Here is a 16,361-nt window from a genome sequence, read left to right on the forward strand (position 1 = left end):
GCCTGAAGGAAAAAAAATTCTGATTTTAGATTCATTTTTTAATGAACTGCTTTCATGTTCTTTGGTAGAAGTACTTACTTGCTGTGATTTAGGCACATGTTAGAATGATTAGATCTTTTCCACTGAGAGATAAATTATTTAGTTGATACATGGAGTATTTTAGAAAAGAAAATCTTACAACTACATTTTTTTCACTAGATTAAAGCAGAAATTGTCATTAGGTACTATAGACTTACTCATGTGATGAAATTTATTATCAACATTGAATTCAACAAATCCTATAAACTGTCCTGTGTAAGATTTTATTCTTGAAGTAATTTTATAGTCTTATATAATACTGTTGCTTTTGTAAAGGTTATACATGTTTAATTCTGCATCTAGCTCAGTGCAATTCTTCCTGCTGAAGTCTATAGGCTTTAGTGAATGTAAGTGAACACAAAACACTACTTAAAATCCAGTTTGCAGAATTGATGTACCTTTAAAAATGTTCTTACATGTGGCTCATTTTGTATTATGTACTGGACTGTGTATCATAACTGCATTGGGAATGAGTCTGAAACACTGTTTCTTGTTTCTATAGTTTCTAATACAAAATAAGTTATTTAATCTCAGATCTATTGCATCGTATAAAATGTATCAGAAATATATATCCTATGATATATAGTGAGAAAGGCTGATACATTATACATAGAGTAGCAAGTAGTCACTTAGTCAGTCAGGTTGACTGTATTAATTAGATGATGTTGATCACTTCTGGTGTTTGAACTGCTGTTTTTCAATTATAAAAAAAAATACTACAAGAGAAACCCACCAAATAATAATGGCTATTATAGATATTTTATAAAGTTTCGGGAATTCAATTTTAATTTTTTAAAGAAGCTCATGTCTAAGATAACAATTTGCCTCTTCAGCTTAGTTCACATTTTTCTTTTTAACAAGGCATATAGAAATTAACTTTCCAATTTCTATATACCTTGCTCTTGAGGTGTTCTATACAACCAAAGGAAAGGGATGCTCTTCTCCATTCCCTGGAAAAAAAGTTATGTAATGCTAAAAATCATTCTTTGGGAAATTACATAATTTGAAGCACTATATTTATATCTGAAATATAAGATTATAGATTCAGAAATCACGCATTTGGCTGAACATGATTTCTGAATTATTTGGTACTATAAATTTGTGGAATTTGGAACTAAGTTTTTTAATCTGAGAAATAAATTTATTCACAAGAGTACTCAAAGGCATGTTGTTTCTATTAAAAAGACTGTATACTTTATAATTTGAAAGGTGATAAATGCAAATTTATAGATGCAAATGAAAACATCTGGGGTCCATTGATTTGTTCTAGAGAAAATAACCAGAGGAGTTCCAAATTTGAGTTAATGCCTTTTGTGCTAGGCAAATCATGGCTTATGTAAACTTATAAGCAGGTGTATTGAGGAAAGTAAGGAGACATAGTTGAATATAATTAAAAGTCACTTGAAAGAGTAATTAGTTGCTATAGTAGAAACTACATATAATAGCCCCTCTTATTTATATGTCCTGCAGTAATGTGTAAGTGACATAAGGCAGGCAGACTTACAGGTATCTCTTCACTGCCAACAAAACAATGATTTATTTTATTTTTATTCAAAAGTGAGGAAAATGGCTTTTAGGAGCAGCTTGCCATTTTTATTCCATAGAAAACCTCTGGGCTTCTTAGAACCCAGTTACTTTCATATGAAATAAAGATATCCTTATTTTGTTTTGACAAAACCTTTGCTCCTGTGATTTTAAAAAAAATATATTTTTATTTTTATTTTATTTTGAATTTGTATACCGCCCTTCTCCCTGAGGACTCAGGGCGGTGAACAGCCAAGTAAAAACATCAAGTACAAATATTAAAATACAGTTAAAATATACATATATAAATTTGGCCCCATTAATTATAATTAATTAAAATGAGGAAGAGATTGATCCCATAGTACAGGAGGCTAGAGGAGATGACTCTGAGGAGAGCTGATGAGCTCACATAGAATAAAGCAGGAAGCAGTACAATTCTGTAGGATGGAGAGGGAAAGTACGCACATTGAAGATCTAGAACTAGGTCTGAATGAATTAAGAGGATAGAGTGGGCAAATTAGACTAGGACTGTGAACAATGGAAAGTGGTGAAGGAACCCAAGAGGGTTAACATGAGAGGAAGGGGAAACAACAGCAATTGTTGGGATGGCAAATTAAAGACAGAAGTTGCATTCATGGTAGTGTCCCTTCTCACAGGCAAACCAGTTAAGCTGATTAGTTGTTTTGGGTTTATATAGTTATACAAGACTTTGTGAAGTTTGTAGCACAGCAATTCCTCCAAATGACAAACTTCAAGGATCCCTCCCCTGACCTAAACCAATGGTTTGATTGGGACTAAGGTTGGGCAAGAATCAACATACCATTTAACCTCAGTCATCACATTTCAATCTACGGAGCAAACAAAATAATACAGGAGTGGAACCTCGACTCCACTCCCAAATTATTATTTTTTTTTCAGTGGAAACAAACATCTAACTTCAAAGCCATTTCCTTCAATGAGAAAGACAAGCCTGCTGGGCCACATATAGTCCTGGAAATCTGCACCCTACTTTTGAGAAAACCACCCTTGTTGCCTCCCCCTGCCCCATTTTATTGGCATGTGTTCTCCATAGAAGCAGCTGCAGAAAACCTCAACCCTCCTTCTAGTTTAACCAGCCAGAGTGAATTCCCAACAGCTATCTAGCCCTAGAAAGCACACCACATGTTGAGGGCAAGAGCCTTGCACCTCAGCTTTTGGACCCTATGACCCCATTTGGACAGTAATTAACCCTCGCATACACATCACAGCTACTTACATTTGGATCCCTGCCAGAACCCTGCTAGACTATCCAGTGATGCGCTTATCCAGGTTTTGTAAGTGCTTGTTCCATTCTGCTGTGCATGTTTACACTCCCTACCAATTTTGTAATTCCCTTGTAATTCCCTTGTGGAACCTGATGCTCACAGCTCACAGTTTGAAAACCCCTGTAATTGAATGGTAGATTTAACTAATATTTGGCAGCAGTGGTGAAATGTAACATTTGTTACTACCGGTTCTGTGGGCGTGGCTTGGGGGGGAGGTTAATGTGACTGGGTGGGGGTGGCCAACTTTTTTTTTTTTTAAACTTTTAAAAGCATTTTTTCTACAATCTCTTTGGCTGAAGAGGTTGTAGAAAAAATGCTTTTAAAAATTAAAAAAAAAAAAGCCTCTGATGATTGCGCAGCTCAGCTGGGCATGGGGGAGCAGGGATTTTTGCTACCGGTTCTCCGAACCACCCTCCACCATTGCTACCGTTCTGAATCGGGAGCATTTCACCCCTGCCTGGCAGCAAAAATAACTTGTTCCCCCTGTCCCCTTTTCATTCTGTTTGGCCAAAAACGTTTTGGTTTATAGCTTCTTTCCAAGAACTTTTAAAATGTCAAGGTGGAGGAGCTATGAGGGACATGGCATATGATTTGATGGACTTAGATGGAACAGATTTAAAAGTAGAGACATCTTTATAGGCACAAGTCTTTCCCTTGAGAAATTCAGCAAAATTATTCTTAAATTCCTCTGTCACATGTGAGAATAGCCATTTGGGCCCAACTCAATTTGTATACGGCTTGGGATGTGATCTTGAAAGGGAAAAATGATGACTAGGGAATCCTGTATGATGCAGTAGAGGTTTGTGGTAATCTTAAATAAAAAAAGAGAACAGTAGATTTAAATAATGGGTTTATGTTTTAAGGTGAATTCATCTGTTTAGAATTTAGGATCAATTGCTAGTTCTTCATGATGATGTCAGTGGAAATTATCAGTCTTCCCAATGGACTACGAATCCTAGAGAGAACCCTTCATTGAAGTAGGTTTCTATCAGAGGAATTTTTATGTATGAACAATTGAGAGGGGTTGATGGGCAAATAATGTTTTAACCACACTCAATCCACATGGAAACATACAATGGTATGTTAGAATAATTGAAATTGAGGCATTTTTGTGTCAAATGATCAAAATGGAATGACAGCCTCCCTGGTAAAGGTATCCAGTTAAATAAAGGGAAATCAAACTACATGAGAATCAGAGTGCAACCTTAAGAATTCCATGCTACATGTACTAGACTCTGTTTTCATAAGAATCAGGTAAGAACATACCTATTTTCATTCCCTTTAATAAAGAAGGTGCCTGCAGAATCAGAGAGAAATGATCACCATGCTTCCCATATTTTGCTTCCTGTGGCTATTATAGAACAATTCAAGCGCCAAACTATGAATGGACGTCTGAAGGGGGCCAATGTGCCAAAGGAAAGAAACTGCATGCTATTAGTCAGTCACCGTAATGTTTTGTTAATGCAAATGATAAAATATGAAATTAAGAAATCCCTAAGTAACTGAGAAGTAGATCAAGACTAATATTGTCTGTTCACATGATCCTTGGTCTACCAGTGATATCAGGGTTACAAGTTGATATACATATTTTATTTCTGTCATATTTTTATGACAGAACTGAGGCCCCTTTCAATAGAGGAAGAAAATGGCATGCAAATGGATTATTTCTTATCCAGAATGCATCTATGCATATATGAATTGTAAGATATATTGACAATAACCTTACACGTCATTCTGCAGGTACAAAGGGCGTAACCCTGACTAGATGGGAAAGAGAAACACTTACATGAGAGTCCTGTTGAGTCTATTCATGTTGTGGAGTGTATGAAAGATATAAAATTGTCTGATAACTTGCTTTCAAAATTGCATTGCAGTCAATGCAGGTAGTCCTCAACATATGACTGTAATTGAATTATGGCTATGCCAGTCTTAAGCAGACTATGAGATGATCATGCCCAATTTTATAACCTTGTTGTAATAGCCGTTAAGTGAATGCTTCAGTCCAGTGGTGGGATTCAGCCAGTTCGCACCACTTTGGGAGAACCGGTTGTTAACTTTCTGAGCAGTTTGGCAAACTGGTTGTTGGAAGAAATCATTAGGGCAGAGAACCGGTTGTTAAATTACTTGAATCCCATCACTGCTTCAGTCATTAAGTGAACCTATTTTAGCCAGTGGGAAGTAAACACCAGTTCCTGGAGAGAGAGAAAAGAAGTCATAACATGTAGTCAGCTGACTGCAGGACACTCCAAGGGGCTGTAAATGTTGGCCAGTTGCCACGCCCCCAAAATTCAGTCACATGACTTGGGAGGGACAGCCATTGGATCTTTGAAACTGGGTTGTAATTAGCTCCGGGAAGGTCTGTCATAATTTTGAACAGTCTCTGAGGAAATACCTGTATTGTTTATCCACGTGCATTTGTACCGTTTATGTGTATTTTGTATTAATGAAACTTACATAAGATGGAATTAAATTGAAATAAATATTTATAAAGCAGCTGCAGGTAACTCGTTTGTGGCAAGAGAGAATATAAGATTAAAGAACAAACATGTCAAAGTACTAAGCAGTACTTTGATATGTTTGTTTAGTTTTTATCTTATTAGTAATGGTTCAGCATCTTAACTGAATTCTCTTGTTTCTCAAACCCACACAAGATAAGGCACATAACTACGGGAGTTTTTTGCATTTTGGCTTCAGTATTAACATTTCAGCTATGGGAAATGGGTGGAAAGGAGATAGTACAGTGTAGTATTCTTCCTTCAGAACTATCATCAAAACTGTCTTAAGATTCTACCAGCTGCTCCATAGACATCTTTGTGTGTGAATTGCATCAGATTTGTACATCCTGCTAAAGTCTCTGTGCAGATAAGCAATACTTGCTACCTTTAACAAAACACCTTCCTTTGTGGTAAGTGATCTTGGCTCATTTAAGTTCTCATATAGACTGTTAAGAGTTCTGTCTAAAGACAAATATCACTTTTCTTTTCTAAAGAAAGATTGATGAAGTAGTTGGGATAAAGAAATACATTTTGCCCATGCCTTAGATTTTTGGCATATGTATTATGTAAAGTTGATTTTAGAACTCTTAGCAGTGAGATAGGGAGGGAAAGGAGAATGTTTATATGAGCCAAAAATCAGATATATATGTGGGTGTAAAGTCAGCTGGTATTTACATCATTTTTAAAAGTTTGCTTGGATACTGAATAATGACACTCTATTTACAGTGCATTTGTGATATAGGTACTTCTTCAATTTTGTAAAAGTGAGCTACATAGAAGTTCCCCATTCTGGAGGCCCTTTTAGTATGAGAGAACACAATCCTGGTGCTTTCTAACTTCTTACTCTAATCTCTGCAGTCAGTCTTAATTCTGCTCAGCTGTTCATAATTCAGTTTCTTTCTTTAAACAACTTCTCAATAATTAACACTGTTACTTAGAACTGATTTATTAATACTCCTTGCTTTATATATGGAGAACTTGTGAAGGACCAGCCCATTAGGCCATTTGTGATGGCCTCTTGTATGTGGGGTGCCACAAGGGTCGGTCCTCTCGCCCCTTTTGTTCAACATTTATGTGAAGCCGCTGGGTGAGATCATCCGTGGTTTCGGGGTGAAGTACCACCAGCACGCTGATGACACTCAGCTGTACATCTCCACCCAGACCACCCCAATGATGCCCTTGAAGTGATGTCCTGGTGCCTGGAGGCTGTGCGGATCTGGATGGGGAGAAACAGACTCAGGCTCAACCCATCCAAGACTGAGTGGCTGTGGTTTCCGACATCCCGATATAGTCAGTTGGTGCCATCACTGACTATTGGGGGTGAGTCATTGGCCCCCATGGAGAGGGCTCGCAACCTGGGTGTCCTCCTGGACTCACGGCTGTCTTTGGAAGAGCATTTGACGGCTGTGGCCAGGGGGACTTTTTATCAGGTCCGCCTGATTCGCCAGTTGCGTCCCTTTCTGGATCGGGACTCGTTAAATATGGTCACTCATGCTCTTGTTACTTCCTGCCTAGACTACTGCAATGCTCTCTACATGGGGCTCCCCTTGAGGAGCACCCGGAGGCTCCAGCTGGTCCAGAATGCAGCTGCGTGGGTGGTTATGGGAGCGGTGTGGCGCTCCCATGTGACCCCCCTCCTGTGCGAGCTGCACTGGCTCCCGGTGGAGCTCCCATGTGACCCCCCTCCTGCGCAAGCTGCACTGGCTCTGGGTGCGCTTCAAGGTTTTGGTTACCACCTTTAGAGCGCTCCATGGCATCGGACCGGGGTATTTACGAGACCGCCTTCTGCTACCAATAGCCTCTCACCGACCAGTACGCTCCCATAGAGAGGGGCTTCTCAGGGTGCCGTCGGCCAAACAGTCTCCCAGGGGGAGAGCCTTCTCTGTGGGGGCACCTACCATCTGGAACAAGCTTCCCCCGGAGATACAGAGGATCCCGGATCTGCGCACGTTTCGTCGTGCTCTGAAAACATTTTTATTTCAGCAGGCTGGCCTGGCCTAACTCTCCCTTTTAAATTTTTAAATCATTTAATCTGTTTTACAAATTGGGTGTTTTAAATTTGTTTTCGGCCAAAATATTTAATAATTTTAATGGACTTTTAATATTTGTATTATCTGTATTTTATCTTGGCTGTTCACCGCCCTGAGTCCCCCAGGAGTAGGGCGGTATATAAATTTGATAGATAGATAGATAGATAGATAGATAGATAGATAGATAGATAGATAGATAGATAGATAAATACTCAGATGCACACTGACAATCCATGTGGCTCAGGGACTAGTGGTATTACATGTGCTGAATCACCAGTGCCATTTGAGCTGTGGTGGTGCAGTGGTTAGAATGCAGTACTGCAGGCGACTTCTGCTGACTGCCGGCTGTCAGCAGTTGGGCAATTCGAGTCTGTAAACTGTTTAGAAGCACTGTGAAGCGGTATATAAGTCTGAGTGCTATTGCTATTGCTATTTACTAGCTAGGAGATGCCAGGTTTGAAAAACATTGATTTAAAGGCTGACAAAACAGAAAGTCAACATAGTAATGCTTGTCAGCTAATTCAAAATCTGTTTAGAATTGTCTTGTTTTTTCCTATTTGTTGCAAGTTAAATTAGTTTTGGTATGTGTTTTAAAAAGGAGACGTCAGTATATATATTTGTAAAATAAAAAAAACCCCAAAACTTCTATGTACTTATTTGGGAAATACAAATGCTTTCAACATAATAGCGTTTTTCACCGACTCTTTCCCTTCTCTCTGGGGAAAGAAAAATATTGAATGGTGGGAAGATCACAAAATTTTACTGAAAATAAAGTGAATCAAAAGCTTCATATAGTACATTTTCACAGTGTAACCTTTACCCTTTCCCTCCACTGAGTCAAACAATCATGAGCTTTCTTTAGCCTGTCTCTCAAATGGATAAGCATGCAAAATCTTATTCATCTCTAAACCAGATTGTTGGAATAGCAGAACATGGTCCAATGTTCACTGATTGGCTGCCTTCCAATTGTGTATCACAAGGGCACTAGGTTTGTTTGCTATTTAGGGTACATACAACTATTTTTGACAATAATGTTTTATGATTTCTCTATTACCACAGTCTGCCAGGGTGAGTGGGAAGATCAGGTCAGTAGGCATTCAGGCCAGCCCTACCCACTTGTTTTGCATGTCCTTTTTTTTTTTTACAGCAAATTGTCCTTTTTTAGAAAAAGGAAAAACACAAATATCCTCCCCCTCATGCTTTCTAAATGTCATTTTGTCTGTCTTGCATGGATAGTAGACTTTCTTAGCTTGTTTCATCTCTCTCCATCCCTATTCTATTGATCTTTTCTCTAAATGTCTGCATGCACTGCAAAAAAGGAATAATCTTTAGATCCCATTGCATAACCATCAGTTTTATTTTAACATTTGAAAGAGACGTTTGCATGCAGGTATGTAAGGAGAATCTACTGATATGTATCTTCTGCATGCGAGTGTGATGTCTATCATGCATGCATGGTATTATCTCTTTGGGAAGGGCAGTGGTAATACAAATTTGCAAACAACGATGGTCCAAATTCAGGACAGCCATAGCATCTGCAGTAAGCCTGGAGAAAGTTGTCTGAAACATAAGGCACGTTTTACATACCACACCGGGCAAATGTGTGATATGTTTCCTATTAAATTGTCATGATACATAACACCAAGCATTGTGGTTTGTACATACAGTTTATTAACTCAGCTAGTAATGGTTTATCCAACAAACCATGGTTAAAAGCATGGGGTAGGTGTCTGTTCTTCTGTTCATGATCTTTAAATTGATTTTTATCCTCCAAGGGCTGAACGAAATGCATCAGAGGCTGTCATAATCAAAAGGGCCACATTTTTTAATTTCTTTTTTCTTCTTCTCTTGAATGCGGGGAGCAGATTGTCGTATTAGGTTTTACAAATTTTGCACCTCTGGGAAGCAAAGCAAGGTGAAAAATCAAGAATGACAATTTGGTGTTCTTTAATCTTCAACTTTGAGTAGCATGAATGTTGGCTGCATAATGGAGCTAGGGAGCGACCGGCTGGCTGTGGACTGCCCATATTTGGCCTTTCCTCCTGGGTGGTCCTGGCCGTGCCTGATGACGTTGAGCTGGATGGACCAATGGAAACAGATGGAATTTCACCCTCTCAGCAGCATTGGGAGCTGATGGTCTGAAACAACTTTCAAAGTCCAAGTTGTTGTTGGATTGTGTATAGTAAAAATGCAGCCCTTTCTTCTCAATTATTAAATTTCAAATGTATTAAATTTGCCATCTCCAAGTTGTTCTTAGAAGTATCATTTTAAACATTTCTCCTTATTTGTGGGAAGATTCAGAAATTTCAGATAAACATTAAAAACATTTGTAGACCTAATTTTTGAAAGTGACCTTTTCCGTAGCCAATGGAATATTGGGAGATAGCAGAAAATTGGATACTGTGATATTAGGTTATTATTGGCTAATTTTGAAAATATAATGTCCATTTAAGGGTTAATTACAATGTTTAAAATCAGAATAACTTGTCATGCTATTTAGTATCCTTAAACAGCAACTGTCCCAGTGGCCTGGAACATTTTACAACTTAACTCTGAGAGTTAAATGACATACATAAATATTCCAGTATGAGAAAAGTTGGAAGACTATTTGACCCAGTTCATGGCTGTTTTGGGAAAAATTTTAAAGCTAGCAGAGACTTGCTGTCTGATCTGTAGGTCCTTCAGAAAAATCCTCATCTAATGAGATTTGTTTAAACTAAGAATGCATGTTTGGGATTACAGTTTTTAGCCCAGATACCACAAAAGAGAAACACGGGTGGCGAAGTACATCTGAAAAGGCGGAATCCAAAAGATAAAATACATTTTTCCACTAGTGGTAAAAACACATTTATTTTATTATTTTTCTTTCAGTGTTTTGAAAATTATAAGTATCTTAAAACATGAAGTAAATTAAGCCAGAAGTTGGTATTTGATATTTTGACTGCTATTAGAATAAGAAAAGTGGTAGTTGAAGGTAATGGAAAGTAAAGCTTGGAGCAAAAAATAGTTTTTCTTCAAGACTAGTCAAAACATACTGTGGTAAACCTGGTGCCAGCCCTGCTTACTCATTTCATTGGTTATAAATATTTATAGATGGGATACTTTGTATTCTGAAGTGTGCCATCTTTCTTTTTTGTTTATTTAAATTTATTTATTTGTATGATGTTTATGGCATCCAACTTTCGCTAGTAACTCTGGATACTTTAGAATTAGTTGGAAGCATAAATACAATACATACAACCAAACACAGAACATCTGACACCAGCTATGGCAAGTTTTGTCATTTCTATATTGGCTTATGCAGTGCTCTAGCCCAGGGAGGGAGATATGTTTTCAGGTCCTTGTGAAAGCCAGCAGGGCCTATATGCATTTTTTATGTGACCGTCCTAAACATTATGCTTCTTGAGTTCATATGTTAGCCATTCTTCATATCTGAAAGAAAAATATATCTGTAATGAAGGGCTTATTAAATGCTATCATGTAAATGTTCAGAATTGTGGATCCTCATTGATACTGTGACTGGCTAGTGAATTTTCATTAAAACACTTCTGTGTGTGTTTACAGTTCACCTGAGTTTTCCTAAATAGATATTCTCATTGTCCCTTCATGTGGAAGTTATTTCCTCCTCTAGTTATAGATTTCCTGCGCCATGCTGTATTTGAACAAAACAGATTTTAATTAAAGGAGCCAGCATTTCAGAGCTCATACAGAGTATCAGGCCTTATTATCATTTTCATTGAGGTAACAAATTGGAGCATCTTGAACTTTTGAAGATGGTACATCACTTCAGTCCTTGATATGGTGATATGGTCATAAACCTGACTGAGTTTTTGCAAGGGCAAAATTCCTATGTGGCTAGGGAAGCATAAGAGCTCTTCAGACATTTCCCAGAAAATGCCTCTAATTTTGTTGCACTAAAGCAGATATGCAATCTGGAACCTTTCTAGTGTTTTGTTCTGTGCTTCCCATAAGCCTCACTTAGCATGGCTCTTAAAGTTTGTAGGTAAGGCACTAAATTGTTTTTGCCTGTTACACTCAGGATTAATTTGAGGGTTTTTGTCATTTTTTGAGAGAACTATGGAAATGAAAAATGGGTCTATAACTAGATAAATTCTGTGATCATTTTTTTAAATTTATCTTCCATTTAGGTACCAGCAATTCAATCTAGATATGTCTTCTAGGAGTGCTTGGAAACTTCAACTGGCCAGCACTGAATTGCTTTCAGATGCACTCCTTGGCCATATTATAAAATACTGTATCAACCGCTTTGCCTTGTTTTTTATTTTTGGCAAAAGACCTGTTACTGATCTTTACTAAAAAGTCCTAACTTGTTTACCAGCATAATCCAAAAACCTGTTTTTTGTATGATTCCTGATTACAAATTTGGGACAGGGTGTTCTCTGTGGTAGCATTCCAGTGATAGAAACTTTTGCAAAGGAAGGTAGATTTGAATTCTTCTTTGCTTCAGTTGGATGGTTATTTTTTTTCCTTGACTTTCTAGAGATGTAAGATGCACTGTATTTGTGCCATTCTTTATTTCTTAGACAATTGTTCTCATATTCTTAATTTTACACTTTTTTATGCTTTTAGAATTGCTTTTCAAAGTTCAAATGGTAAATAACCTGCAAGCGTTAGACTAAAAAAATAATGTTATAGCAAATGCACAGTGATGAACAGAACTAATGTTAGAACCAAGCAAAAGCTTTGCTCAAAAGATCCTGGAAATTTAGGCTATGTTCACACTCAGCTTGGAAGTTTCTGATTTTAAGGATCTGCTTCTATCTCACAGTATATTATGAGACATTTGTCTACTTTTGCTAGTCTTTTCATGTAATTTATATGCTGGGTAGAATGGTAAGATATTTAAATTTGTAAATGTGTTTGAAGTTTAATAACTTCAAGCAGCTTTTGTGGTTGAAATATAATGATACAATTACTGTACAGAGAGACATGTAACAATCCAGGCATATTCCTTATTGAACATCATTTCAACATTTTGTAAATGTAAGAAGTACTGCATAATTGGTTGCGATGTTCGCAGTTACATATATTACTCTATATTTTATTCACCGTGTTAATTTGTATAACTGTGATGCTTCATAAACTGCTTTAATTTTTCAGCGGGTAGGTTTTAATATACAAACAGTTTTAAACCATTTTAACACTCTTTCTGGATGGCATGTTAACAGTTCTACTTTTATAGGCATGTTATTCTAGCATTACTTTATAGTAGTTATGGATACTTTTGAATGTTGATCATATTATCTGTTGGAAGCACCTTATAAGGTAATCTAAAATAACCTTAATTTGCACAACTGCTCACTTAAAAAGACAGCATTTTTTAAAAAATTACATATGATACCCTTGAATGATCAAGAAGAGAGACAGATATTTTGAAACTGTGCCTAAAAGATTGTGCGTGATGGCTTGTCTCAACAAACTGCTTATTGTTTGGATGTGGTTGCCTTTCATGAAGACATCACAGCACTGGTCAGCCAAATAAGGTGGCCTAGCCTAGAGCACATAGTACAGAAGATTATGGCTTTTCAAGCTAAACCAAAAGGGCCTTGCAACATGAGATAGGAATGTTGGATAAAAATACTACAAAAAAGTTTGAAGCTGCGGAACCTTATTTTCATCCTTTTTGCTGCCTTGTTTGGATTCAGCTTCATATGGGAAAGAGAGGATTCAATTTCTGAAGATGCCCTCTTAATTAGTGTGACTACTTAAGGTTTGGACAGACAAAGCAGTAATTATTGGCTTGGACAGGCATATCAGGCATTTGATCCTCTCTTCTTTTACCAATTCTGCCTAGTTTCTACTCTCTCTGCACTTTGTAAACCAAACTCTTTTATTTTTTGTTAGTCCTTTGGGTTGTCCTGTGATAGTTTGTATTGAGAAAGGGGACGGAGAGGTCACCGTCCCTCCAAAATAAATTACCTTGTACCTAAAATATGCTGTGTTATTGTGGCATCTGAATCAGAATATTCCATAAATAGTCCAGACAAGAAGCAACAACTATGAGTTCTAACATTACATTTATTGTAAGGTTACAGTAACAGAATCTTGTAAATCTGAAAATACCTCTCCTCTCCCTTTTACTTCCCTAAAAACTAGAGAAGGTTCCTTCTGTGGCATTGTCTCCATCCTCACCTCTCTTCAGACTCAGATTTCACTTACCAAACCATTATCTGGGCTGCAGCTCTTTCGTCTGTTTTGCAAAGTCATTCCCACTTCCTATTACAGTTGACCGCTACTGGTAGTCTTCGACTTACAACAGTTCATTTAGTTCAAAGTTAACAACGGCCCTGAAAAAACTGACTTATGACCGTTTTTCACACTTACAACCGTTGCAGCATCCCCATGGTCATGTGATCAAAATTCATATGCTTGGCAAGTGGTTCATATTTATGACGGTTGCTTTGTCCTGCGGTCATGCGATCCCCTTTTGCAACCTTCTGACAAGCAAAGTCAGTGGGGAAGCCAGATTCACTTAACAACCGTTTTACTAACTTAACAAATGCAATGATTCACTTAACAACTGTGGCAAGAAAATTCGTAAAATGGGACAAGCTCACTTAACAAAGGTTTCACTTAGTAACACAAATTTTGGGCTCAATTGTGGTCCTAACTCGAGGACTACCTGTAGCAGTTGACTCTCCACAATATGTAAAAGTAGCCGAGGTTGCTGTTTTTACAAACACTGTGCTCAATTTATTTTTCCCCATATCAGAGCAAGAGAAGCATGCAAATGTTATCTCAAGCAGCATCCTTTTCTCCTTGAAAACTACAAATAATGAGGGTTTGAATATCAAGAATATGAAGCAAACTTGTAGGCAGACCCTACACCATTTTTGACAGATGGCAGTCCAGTGTCTTCTTGAAAGCTTCTGGTGATGAAGCTCCCACAACTTCTGAAGGCAAGCTGTTCCATTGGTTGATTGCTCTCACTGTCAGAAAATTTCTCCTTATTTCCAGGTTGAGCCTCTCCTTGTTCAGTTTACATCCATTATTTCTTGTCTGGCCTTTGGAGAATAGCTTGACCCCTTCCTTGTGGCAGCCCTTCAAATATTGGAATTCTGCTATCATGTCTCCCTTGGTCCTTCTCTTCATTAGACTAGCCATGCCCAGTTCTTACAACCGTTTATTGTATGTTTTAGCCTCCAGTCTTGCCAGATTTTTGTTTCATATTTCCAAAAAATCTCCTATAAAAATGCCTGAAAGAAACCATAATGGCCTATAGTTCACACACAGGGTCAGTGCTAGACGTGGATCAGTCCACTGAAGTATATAAGCTATTTCACCTACTTCCCTTTTGAATAAACCCAAAGGAGAGATTGGTAACATTACATGCTGGCCCTGTTCCACTCTTCCATTGTAAGCCAGATACCAACTTTCCTTGATATTTTCTTTTCCGTAAAAGTCCCCACGCCATTCCATTTTGTTGCAGTTGAGTGGTTCAGCCTCCTCCTTTTTTCTTTCTCTGTCAGATGCTTGGCGCAGAATGATGAAAGTGAGCTGCAAGCACATGGCAGATGCCTTGTTCTCTGCCTTTTGGGAAAGGGAATGAGTAGAGCACTGAAGGAACAATTCAGTGGGGCTATGTGCCCCCAAGAAGAAAACCCCAAATCATATGAATAAATTGGGAGCAAACACAACGTATAAGAAATCATCAGCCTGTATTCTGTTAGTGGAGTTAAAAAGGTATTGATATAACACCAGGCTTGCCAAGTGGAGGAGTATAAGATTTAGCTAAAGGAAATAATGGATTTTTTCCTAGCTGATCCAATCTGCTTTTCTTTCTGGCAAAGTCATCATTGCCAAAATAATATCCAAGACATTTAAATTATGATGAGTGCAGTGTTCACGCCACTCCAGAGACTGACAGCTCTCGATTACATTTTACAATTGGAGATTTGCATATTTATTTCTAACTAGAAATATCAGGATTCTTATTTTGCTCATTGAACTCTATCCTAAAGAGTACATGTCTGTAAAGAAAGCAGCCATTATAAAGATATTAGGTAAATATTGAGAGTTGTATATTATTTGAAAATAATTTGGAAGAAGTGCTTTCGATACCCCTGTGTTCTTCACTGAAGCATCCCTTCTTTTTTTCAGGTCTTTATGGAAGGTGGGAAGGGGGAAAGGATAGAAATGTGCTGTGCTTGTGCAAGATCTGAAGCATCTCTGCATAATACTTGAAGCGTACACTGTTCTATTAAATATATATGTGCTTGCAAGAATGTGTTCAATATTTGTATGGCAGTAAACAAATGATATATAATAAGCATTTTCTTAAAACATACTTCTGGTTAGAATTTTTCATAAAACTGACATTTTTCAGCATGCCTTTAATCCTCTGATTTCCAGATTTTTGAAGCTATAAAACTGTTTGTTATCACTTCCTACTTCTGCAAAACAAATTCTTGGGCACAGGAAACTGGTTTCATGGAGAGTGTTTTTTTCTGCGGACCAAAGGGGGCGTGGTTTCGTGTGCTGCCCAGTTCTCGCGCATGTGTGGATAAGGCTTCATTCACTTGCAGGGTCTGGTTCCTGGTGGCCTGCAGACTGGTGCTGGCCCAGGGGTTGGGGAGCCCTGTCCTATTTAATACATTTCATCATGTAATAATCCTGTTAATGGAAGAAATATAATAATTCTTTATTGATTGATATCCTTCCTGTTGCATCATATTCAGATTAGATTTGGGTCTTACCCAGTGCAGCAAATCTCTGCTCACAATAATGCTTTGGGTTGAAACAAATAGTAGAGATACATAAACAACAGCCATTTGTAATGTTGCATTACCCTAAAGAAGAATTTCTGTCCTTATTTCAGTAAATTCGCTATGCTGATAACTTTTGAGTCTTTCTCTGCTTTAGTGTAATATACTTCAGAGCCTTTAAAATCAGAGAGTTCTTAAATGATT

At 37.7% G+C, this 16,361-nt stretch overlaps 1 protein-coding gene across 2 annotated transcripts in view; it reads left to right on the plus strand.

Annotated features, from left to right (window-relative positions):
• HPCAL1 (hippocalcin like 1) overlaps positions 1-16,361 on the plus strand; it is a 106,447-nt gene that overhangs the window by 1,772 nt on the left and 88,314 nt on the right. The window contains exon 2 of one of the 2 annotated variants that reach the window (XM_070955434.1): positions 8,491-8,516. The exons of the other annotated variant lie outside the window; for it this stretch is intronic. The gene's annotated coding sequence lies outside the window, so the exon portion shown is untranslated. The remainder of the gene's footprint in view (positions 1-8,490; positions 8,517-16,361) is intronic. 2 annotated transcript variants of the gene reach the window in all.

This window comes from Pituophis catenifer, unplaced genomic scaffold (assembly GCF_029215685.1).
Source record: "Pituophis catenifer annectens isolate HBS135680 unplaced genomic scaffold, rPitCat1.0.hap2 SCAF_1, whole genome shotgun sequence".
NCBI classification, from domain to species: domain Eukaryota; kingdom Metazoa; phylum Chordata; class Lepidosauria; order Squamata; family Colubridae; genus Pituophis; species Pituophis catenifer.